Below are 10711 nucleotides of genomic sequence, written 5' to 3'. Positions count from 1 at the left end.
GGACAGAGGCAGGGAGGCATCATCCCTGGAGCCTCTGGTGGGAGCCCAGCCCTGCCCACACCTCGATCTCTGACTTCCAGCCTCCCAAAGGTGAGACAGTAACTTTCTGTGGCTCAAGCTGGAGTACCCCAAGAGGCCCCACCCCCGCCAGGCTCCCTGCAGGCGCCTCCCTGCCCTGTGTGACCCGGAGACAGGGTTTGAGGTTTCCTAGGTCATGGCGGTAATAAGCGTTTTCGGGCTAGGATGTCAGTACCTGGAGAGGGTGGAAGTCCCCTGTGGCCTCTGCAGTTTTATGGAGCGTGGCACAGGCTGCTTGCATCTTTAAATCCAGTCTTGTGAATTCCAGAGCAGGGCAGCAGAGCAGGGAATGTGGTGACCCACTGGGCCCTTACACTTGAGGCCAAGGGGAGGTGTAAAGTGCTAACAAAAGCAGAGACGTGAGGGTTGGCCTACAGAGGGGCAGCCATGGGGAAGGGAGGGTGTGCGGGGGCAGGGAGGGGAAGCTGACCCCAGACTGCTGGCTGGGCAGGCCCCCCAGCCCCACAATAGGCCCAGCGACCTTGTGCAGGCAGGAGGAAGGAGGCGGGAAACAGGCCAGGAAGGGGCTGTGGACTCTCCTTCCCTCCCCACTCCTGTCCCCTCAGGGCCTCCCGAAGCGGAGGTACCTGGGGCTGGGGCCCTGCTGGCTCCACCCTGTGGGACTATCCCCTGGCCTAGACCCTGTGTCACCTCTGTCACCTGTTGGATATTTCCATGGGGTGTCCAGGAATGGCTCCAGACTCCACACCCCAAGCCAAGTCCCCCTCACCGCCTCTCGTCTCCCTCCTGGCACTGCAGGTGTCCTAACCACGACCCAGCTTTGCCCTAGCACATCCTGGGCCATCTGCAAGGTCAGAGGTAGGGACAGCCTTCTGTCCTGCTCCCTGGAGCTGCCCGCCTTCCTGTAACCACCTCCCACCCCCACCCCCAGCACCGCCAAGCGAGGCCTTCCTTGTTTGACTCCAAACTCTTGCCTACCTCTCCATGCACCCCAGCAGACCTCACTGTGGTCTCCAGGGTACAGCCCTGCTTCCAGCCCAGAACCCCCCTGCTTAAACATCCACCACAGACCACTGAACACCCCAGCTCCCCCTCCTATGCTTAGAGGGCAAATTCATGTTACACATGCTGACCCCACTCAGCAGCCTGGCCCAGCCTCCCTCTTCACTCAGACTCCCTCTGTGCGCCCAGGGAAAACCTTATCCAGCCAGAATGATGCCTTCCTGCCAGTCTGTGCCCAAGCATTCCCTTCAGCCTTTTCTCTAAGCCTGGAAACATCCATTTGTGTGGCCTCCTCCAGGAAGTCTTCCAGGAAGCCCCCGTGTTGTGAAAGTCCTCACACGACGTTTCCCACACTGTGGGATTAACCATTATTCGTGCATCTGTGGCCTCCTCTGCAAGGTGGCTTCCCTGCTTGCAGGGACTGTGAGTATGCACGTGGAGCCCCTGATCAGCAAGGGGACTGGTTTTGGGGGCACATGAAAGTCATGTGAGCAGACAGAGGACTCAGCAAGGAGTGATACAACAAGGGCAAGGGCTTAGTTCACATCCATCATCCATTCATTTTCCCTTCTTGCCACTCCTCCCCAGGGCAGGGTCTTCCTGATCCCCGAGCTTCTGTGCAGTAGTTAGTGGTGGGGATTGGATGATAATCACTAAACATCTACGTTCAGGCTCTGAACTGAGGCTGGAGGCAAGCGGGCTGGCACCAAAGACTGAGGGGAAGAGCGAGGCATGGAGGCGTGCGGTGGGAATCACCCTGGGGATGATGCAGGAGGGGAGAGGGAAGGGGTGAGGCAGAGGGTGGCCCGGAGCCGGGCTGGCACAGGGTGGCTGTCTGCTGTGGGCACTCTGGAGAGGGGCAGAAGATGGCTGGGAAGCCCCAGCCCGATGCGCAGCCTCCTACTCTGTCCCCATACAGTGCCTCGGGGATCTAACGTCACCATCCAGCTGCTCTGAGCCGCCCACTCTGGCTCGCTTTCTGAGGAAAGCTGGCTGAAATTTCTAACCACTGCACTGACAGCACACAGATTGCAAATATCTGCGGAGAATCCAAACTCCAACAAGCACTTCCTGGACTTGGGTGACACTGGGTGAGGACAGTGCCCGCCTACTAGGGGCCACACTCTGCCTGCCTAAAGGACGACAGGAGCTGGAACCTGTGTTTCCAAACCACCTGGGAGCAGCTGGCTTCGCCTCGGGCCCTGGAACCGGCCAGCCACTCTGAGCTAGAGATTCTCACTGTGGCTTTAGAAATGTTGGCTAAGGTAAGGCACTCTTTTCTTTTCCATTATTATGTTTAAAAACATATATGTTGTGTGTGTGCAAATATGGAACCATATGCATGTAGCTATGGGCTGAATTGCATCCCCTTAAAATTTGTATGTTCAAGTCCTCAGCCTCAGTACCGCACACTGTGACCTATTTAGATATAGTGTCATTGCAGATGTAATTAGTTAAGATGACATCCTACAGGAGTAGGGTAGCTCTTAACCCAATATGACCAGTATCCTTATAAAAACAAACCAATGTGGACAGAGGCACAGAGGGAGACTCCACGTGAAGATGTAGGCAGAGATGGGGGTGCTGTTTCTATAAGCCAAGGAACCCCAAAGACTGACATCAAAACCCCAGAAGCTGGGGGAGAAGCCAGGGACAGATTCTAGTTCATAGTATCAGGAGGGACCTGCCCTGCTGACACGTTGATATCAGACGCGTGGCCTCCAGACTGTGAGACAACACATTTCTGTTGTTTGGCTTATCTGTGGTACTTCATAACAGCAGCTCTCAGATGCTAATAAATACATATGTAAACAACATACGTACCTACTGAATAAATATGGAAAATACAAAAATCATGAAGATAACCCTCTCTCTCAGAAGCAGCACACTTTTTGATGTGTGTTCTTCCACCTTTTGCCCCATGGGTATAGATTTCAAGCTGAGTTTATATTGGATACTTTTCCTTTAAAATATTATTACTACTTTCCTGTGTAATTAAATGTTCCTTGAAATGCTTATATAATATTCCATCAAACAGGTAACCAATTTAATTTAGGCTGTTGCCAATTGTTTGCCACTAAAAATAAATTCAACATGAATATCCCCAGGCATAAATCATTTCCTGCATTTCTGAGCATTTCCTTAGGATGAGTTCTAGAAGCAAAGTCAGCTGTGACCCAGCCATCAGACAAGGTGTCTGCAGAGACATACACCCAGCTTCCTGAACTTCCCCCACTTCACGTAATGGTCACGGGTTTGAGGAGGGTGCACCCATCCAAGCTGTGGGGATGGCCTCAGTTGTTACAACCCAGCCAGGTGAGTCTTTCCTCTTAGCCCAGGGATCAGTCAGTGACCTCGGCCTAGGGTCATAGGTATACAGAATTCCCATGACCAGGGAGATGTCTGCAGAAATGAGCCTGCCACCTGCTTCCTGCCACTGAGACCTGGGGTCACCTGCCCTTACCCTGGCCTAGGGGAACAAGAGGTTCTTTGCTCTTCTGAGAGATGTTCTGGAAGCCAGGCTTCCTTTCTCCTGGATGGTACAATATGAAGATATGATGCTTGGAATTGCTGCATCGTGAACTGTCAACACGAGGGAAGTGCCTTTGGGCCGAGCAGAGAGACAGACTGTAAGCGGGTCCTCAATGACACTGTCGAGCATGTAGATCAAACCAACGCATTCCCAGACTTGCCAGGAATATTAGAGTCAAGGAACCTCATCCTGAAGCCAGTTCGAGCTAATACGTATATGAGAGTCACAACACATGCAGCCTCAGACAGCTGCCACAAAGAAGGAAAACAGCTAGTAAAAGCACGCTAGCCCTTTCCAGTCACGTTAGGCCCTGCACAGCCTGATTTGTCAGCACTTGTCTCCACCATCCTGTAGAGCCAGGTGACATTAGTGAAAGGAAGGCCACCTGGGCAGGCCCCGCATGGGCACGGCTCACCGGGTGCAGACCCAGGTCGTCTTGAGTGTGGGCTGGGAGGCACCAGGAGTCTGGAGAGGCTGGCGAGGTCTTGGCAAGTACCCGTTTTCTCCCAGGGACCCAGGGACAGGCTGGAATAATGTAGGGGGGGGCCCTTTCTGGAAAAGCAAACTGGACAAATGTGGGGCTCCCTGCCTGCTCGCCTGTGCCCTGCCCAAATGTAGATGCTGGCGTAGTGGGTTATAGAGTGCCCTCCCAACTCCATGTCCACCTGGAACTGCGGCACGTGGCCTCGGCAGATGTAACTGGTTAGGGACCTGGGGATGAGATCGCCCTGGGTTACCCGGGTGGGCCCTCAGTCTATGACTGGGGTCTTTACAGGAGGAGGAGAGGACAGAGAGGGACACAGAGGGACAGACAACCACATGAAGATGGGGCGGAGGCTGGAGTGGCACATCTGCTGTCCCAGGACCACCAAGTACCTCAGGAGAGAAAGGAGAGGGAGACCTGAGATGTGGAGGCAGAGGAAGCCGGGTGGGCTGGGGTAGAGGTCGTGAGATGTCTCCCCAGTCCGAGGAATGCCAAGGGTTGCCGGCTCCCCCAGAGGCTGGGGTACAGGCCTGCACCAGATTCCCCTCAGGGCCCCCAGAGGGACCCAAACCTGCCCACATCCTGATTCTAGAGTCCTGGACCCAGAGTGGGGAGAACAAAGCTCTGTGTTTGGAAGCAAAAAGCTGGTGGTCATTTGCTCTGACATCCAGGAACCTCACACATCTGGGCATTCTCTTTGACTCCAAGTCCAAATCTCCGGTAGGAAACCCCTGTGCTCACAGCGTGCTGGCCGCCACAGCATGTGGGCAGGACTGCGATGCCGCAGCCCTGTGTGTGTCCCACGGCCCCTGGCGCCCTGAGATGGGAAGAGGTGTGCAAGAGAAAAGCACCAGGCACAGGAGAGCTGAGGCCCCCCCATGTCAGTCTGTGGTGCCCTGTGTAGGGACGTCCATATCAGCATGTCACCAGATCTGAGCTCTAACACTTACTCATATATCAAAGGCAAAGGGCACAGAACACACCTGGGGAAGACTGAGCTGGTCTGCTGCTCTCGGTCTGGATGTGACTCACCTGAGGACTCATGGCTGTTTCTAGAACATGGGTCTCAATGCAGGTCTGCACTGTGACATAGTGTTTCCTGTGAAAGAAGGCAACACCGGAATCTCTGGCAGATCTGAGTTAAACGTTCAAAGGAAAGTCACCTTTCTTTTTTCAGCACAAAGCTGAGTTTACTGCAGTGACATGGAACTCAGGTTTGGGGAGAGAGATGGGATCACGAACTCCCCAGCTTTTTCTGCTCAGAACTGTTTCTTCACACCGGTGCGTCCTCAGCCGAGGGGCTGTGCTCTCAGGTCAGAAAGGGGGACCCCGACCCAGCCCAGCATAGAGCTCAGCTGCACCGCTGGAGAGGCTGGTCGGCTGGGGACACGGTCAGTGTCAGATGCACTCTGGTCTTCAAAGACGGTGCAAAGCAGAGAATATGAAACATCTCATTAATAATGTTTGATATTGTTGCATGTGGAAATGATAATGTTGGGTATATGAGGTTAGATTAATGCATTATTAAAGTTAATTTTACCTGTTGCACTTAGGTTTTGTTAACGTGGCTACCAGAATGGCTAACACTGCGGCCTGGTGCACGTTGGTGGCTGGCGTCTTGTTTCCACCAGACAGGTCTGCGGCAGGGGCTCTGCTTCCTTGGGTGCCTGGCAGAGGTGGGTACTTACCTGGTCCCCTCCCGGGTTCCCACAAAAGAACCAGTTCAGCCTGCCTGTCCCAGGAGACTTACGGCGTCAGGTCCCAGAGGCTCGCACTTTGGGTGCAGGGCCAATGGGGACCCGTGAGGAGCACAGTCAGTTCATTAATGTGTGTGTGGCTGTGATGGCCCCCAGGTGGGCAGCCTGCCCCCCTCCCCTGCCAAGAAAAACATCCCAATTTGTGTTTTCCACTCACTCCACTTTACGGAGGGCGGCATCAACAGTGCACAGAGTCTGGATGGACAAGGTTTGGGGGAACGGGTGTGTGTTTGGCCCACAAGTCCTGTTTCCCTCCTTCAGAAACAGGCCTGCGTGGTGCACCTGGCGGGTGGAAGGTCATGGAGTCATTTGTGAGCTCTTGAAGGACAAGGGCTGGGGGCTGGATTTAAACCTTTTCCGACTGCCCTGGCGCAGCACAGAGAGCTTGGCCGGCAGCCCGCTGCCGCTGTGAGGAGCAGACTAACCACAGCGCAGGACCGCGCACTTGCTGCTCTCAGGCCAGCAGGGGGCAGTGTGGCCGCGTCCGCGAAGGGATGGCTGCTGGGGCCCGCAGCTGGGTGATAAGGTCCAGACCTGCGGCCACGATCTTGGCTGACAAAGGCCAGGCATGGCTTGGACCGTTTGTTCCTTTTTTTTTTTTGAGGCCAAAAAAATGTTGATAGTGAGGAGGGATGGCAAAGATTTGGGATTTAAATCTGTTTTCTAGAGAGGACCAATTTCCTGTTTCAGAAGAAATACAGTCATGGTCAAATAAAAGGACTGCGGTGAGAAATGCTCACGGAAAGACATGGGCGTTATTAATACGTATGAGGGGTTCTCAAAAAGTTAAAAGGAGGCATCAGCCAGGAGCAATGAGAAGGACCCAGAAAGGGGTTCCTGCTTTGGGGGACAATGAAGGTATGTGCAATCAGCAGGTTGGACGTTAACAGATTGTGTGTGCACCTGTTCCCACACTAAGGCATTTCAAGTCATTCCACGTCACCAGAAGCCAGCAGGCATGGAAGGAAGCTGAGGCCCCCCCACCCCCCCGTGACCAGCCCACTCCTCTGCAGGGACGGATTTTTGCTGGGACCTCACAGAAACTTCTCTGAGGTCTGTCTCATTACTCTGACTTATGTATGTTTGACTGATCAGTATTGCAAAACTGTGCCTTGGAAGACGGCTTCCTTCCTGCCTCTCCTGGCTTTGTGGAGAGCCGGGAGTCTGGGCTGGTGGGGAATTGGACTGGCCCTCCCCCCTGTGCCCAATATACCCCTTGGCACCAAGGGGTGAACTGCAGGCTCCAGGTACAGAGAGTTAAAAAATGATCACATTCCTGCTCACCTTCTGGATGCAGCTCTCTCAGACGCATTCCGCTGTCTTACACCTCTTCCTGCGTTCTGGCTGTTTCTTCCCAGCCCAGCGTCCATTCGGGCTCTGAGGCCCAGGGAGCCTCCTCCCCAGGGTGTAAGACCAGCTTCCCCCACCTAACAACTTCCACTTTTCCCTTAGGTGGGTTACATGTATAAGACCTTCTGGTTTACTGTGTTGTGCTTCCTATCACCTTGATTTTTCCACTGCCTCTCATTGTTATCATAGAAGGGGGGAATGCCACCCAGTGCCCCCTGGGCAAGCTCTGTGGGGTAGTCACAGCCGGCAAGCTCTCGCACTGCCAGCCAGCAGAGGTTCCTAGGGCTCCTGTGCAAAAGGGGCTCAGGGTCTCGGTGTTGGGTGGAGGTGCTGTGGTCCACAGGCCAGCAAGGAGGCCTCCAGCAGGCCCCAGGCATCAGCCCCTCGGGCCCAGGAACGCAGCCCGGCAGCTGGGCCTTCCCAACCTCTGTGTCCAGCACTGACCTGTTGGTTCTCTCCAGCAGGAAGGCGCACCAAAGGCCTCTTGCCTCAGGCAGAGGGAACAGGCTGTGCGGTTTCCTGTGCCTGGCACTGGTGGAACCTGAGCAGGGTGGACACCTGGGCTCAGAGCAGCAGCTCCCAGACGGGGGAGCTCTACCCTTGCTTTGACTGGCATCCGGGTGAAGCTCGCAGTGACCCAGCCCTCTTCAACCCTCCGCTTAACACACACCCAGAAACACAGGGTGCCGGGCTTGAGGCAGCACCCCCACCTGGCAAATGGGGGGCAGTATAAATACCGAAGCCCACGCCTCGCCCCTTGGCAAACACGTGCTCCATGTTCTTGGTGGCAGGGAGGTGGCACAGATGTTCCCCACCCTGTCTTGAACATAGCAGCAAGAAAAGAGGCGTTTGAATTCTGTGGCTCCAGTTTCCTCCTCTTCCTGTAGTTGCTGAAGTTTAGCTGGGCAACATCAAAGCATTGTAGGCTGAGCTCTCCAGGGTGTGGGCACTGCGGGGGTGGGAGGTAGGGCGGAGGCTCTCTCCTACTGGTCTGACACCCACGGGAGCCTCAGGCCTCGGTGGGAAGGACTGAAAGCCTCAGGCAGAGCTGATGGCTGGGGCAGTGCGGCAGTATGGCCTGTGCTCACGTGTCCGCCGTGGACCCCATCATGGCCCACAGCCCCAGCCCCACTGGGTGCAGCTAGGCCCAGGCCTCAGACTCCTGGAGGGCATCCGGGCAGCCGGTCTCAGAACGTGTCCTCTGAAAGGCAGGGCCTCGCAGATTCCTTTCCTGCCCTTGGAAGCTGGGGAGTCTCAGAGCCAAGACACAGGAATGTGTGCCCGCCTCCAGCAACTCTAGCCGCAGGGCCTGGAGTGCAGTGTGGGAAGCTCGCTGCTTCTTGGCCTGGGAACAAGCCCGGGCATCCCACCCCCTCCCTCCCCTACTCCCTCCCACCCTGCTGCCTGCTGCCGGGAGGAAGCGGGCATAGCCAGAGGCATCCAAATGATAGGCTAATCTCCTGTGTGGGTGGGGAGGTGCAAACCATTGGCTCTTCAGATCACATGGGGCCCCACCGGTGCACAGACGGAAGTCCCTCTCACCCTGCTCTTTGTCACCTACTACAATGTAACATATATAACACAGCCAAGCCTACCAGTCGTTCATTCATGCCCCCATCCAACAAACAGTTCCTGAATCCCCTACACCCAGGCGACCGGCTTCATCCTGGGATGGAGAAAGGATCAATCCGAGCCTCTGGCTGGGTGGACACTCCGAGACTAATGCACACGACGCGGAAAAATGGAGGCTCAGATAGGAAAACTGGTCTAGCCTTTGTAATAGGCAGATGGGAGAGACAACATCTTTGCGAATGGATTTTTTTTTTATTTAAGTTTTTTTTTTTTACAGCAGTTTTAGGTTTACAATAAAATTAAGAGAAAACTGCAGAGAGGTCCCGTATACTCTGTGTCCCCATGTACATAGCCTCCACAATTGTCAATATCAGTACTTTTTCCCAAGGATGAACCTACACGGACACATCACAACCACCCAGAGTCCATAGTTCACATTAGGATCACTCTTGGGGGTATACATTCTATGGGTCTGAACAAATGTGTAGTGACATGTGTCCATCATTATAATACATACAGAGGAGTTTCCCTGCCCTACAGATTCTCGGTGCTCTGCCTATTTATGTCTCCCCCCAAGCCCTGGAAACCACTGATCTTTTTACTGTCTCTGAAGTTTTGATGTTGCAGGAACTGCAGGAACTACGAACAAGGAATCAGACACCCAGACGGTTGGCACGAGAGGCAGTTCATCAGTGCTGGCACCGGCTCTGCAGATTCACACCCAAAGGCTGAGCCCCGGGCACAGTGGGACCTTGTCTTTTGTACCTTTACTACAAGGTTAAAGAAAAGCAGCTTTTCCTTATCTTGAGGTTAATTGGTTACAGAGTCAGGGTGAGATATCACAGGCATCTCTATACCATGTGCTAACAATGCCACGATGCAAGGAAGCCCCCTCCCTTCCTGGGTTAAAAAAACTCCGTCCTTTTCTTGGGCTTCCTACCTCATTGCCTTTTCCAGAACGTCACAGAGTTGAAATCAAATAGTATATAGACTTTTCAGGTTGACTTCTTTTCACTTAACCATATGATTTTAAGGTTCCTTTTCATGGCCTGATAGCTCATTTCTTTTTGGCACTGGATAAAATTCCATTATCTGGATAGACCACAGTTTATTTATCCACTTACTTACTGAAGGACATCTTAGTTGCTTCCAAGTTTTGGCAAATATGAATAAAGTTGCTATCAACATCTGTGTGCAGATTTTGTGTGGACGTAAGCTTTCAACTCCTTTGGGTAAATGCCAAAGAGCACGATTCCTGGATCATAACAAACCTAAGAGTATGTGTAGTTCTGTAAGAAGCCACCAGTCTTCCACAGTGGCTGTAGCATTTTGCATTTCCACCAGCAGTGATGAGCATTCCTGTTGCTCCACATCCTTGCCAGCATTTGGTGGGGCCAGTGTTCTGGATTTGGGCCATTCGGATAGATGTGTAGTGGTATCTTGTTTTAATTTGCATTTCCCTGATGACATATGATGTGGAAGGGAATGAAAAGCTGATTAGCCAGTTTTCAGGATCTACCAAAAGTGTCAAAAAACTTACTCCTTCATTCAGTATATATTTGTTGTATGTTGAGTATCTTGCTAGCTTCCATTTAAATAAGACATGCACATATGTTAAATAAAAAAATAATTTAATATGTACAAAATATATTTTTATAAAAGCAAAAGAATTAAAAACAATTTAGAAAAGGAGGTTTACCACTTCAGGGAACAGATCTGAATAGAACGTTGCATATACAGTTTTTAAAATGTACTTTGGAAAAACAACACCTGGGTATTCTGGAAAATGTTATTACCATCTAAGTAAGTGCTACCCTAGAAAACAGAAGTAAATATTCTAGAAAGCCTATAAATCTAAAGATACTTCTGTGGGGAGATAAAGAGACTAGCTCACCCCCATGGCACACGACAAGACTGAGCACAGTGCCTAGGAGATGCTGGTCAATCCTTTGCTACTGCTGTTCAGCTTTTCTT

The 10711-nt window shown here is 52.8% G+C and overlaps 1 long non-coding RNA gene across 1 annotated transcript; it reads left to right on the top strand.

Moving 5' to 3' along the window:
- Positions 1–1822: 1822 nt before the first annotated feature.
- Positions 1823–9867, top strand: LOC140848359 (uncharacterized). The gene is made up of 4 exons (XR_012129110.1): positions 1823–2306; positions 5612–5734; positions 6735–6868; positions 9351–9867. It is a non-coding gene; the product is annotated as an uncharacterized lncRNA (long non-coding RNA).
- Positions 9868–10711: the final 844 nt, after the last annotated feature.

Source organism: Manis javanica, chromosome 3 (assembly GCF_040802235.1).
Source record: "Manis javanica isolate MJ-LG chromosome 3, MJ_LKY, whole genome shotgun sequence".
In the NCBI taxonomy this organism is placed as follows: domain Eukaryota; kingdom Metazoa; phylum Chordata; class Mammalia; order Pholidota; family Manidae; genus Manis; species Manis javanica.
This window is presented reverse-complemented; position numbering and strand designations above follow the sequence as displayed.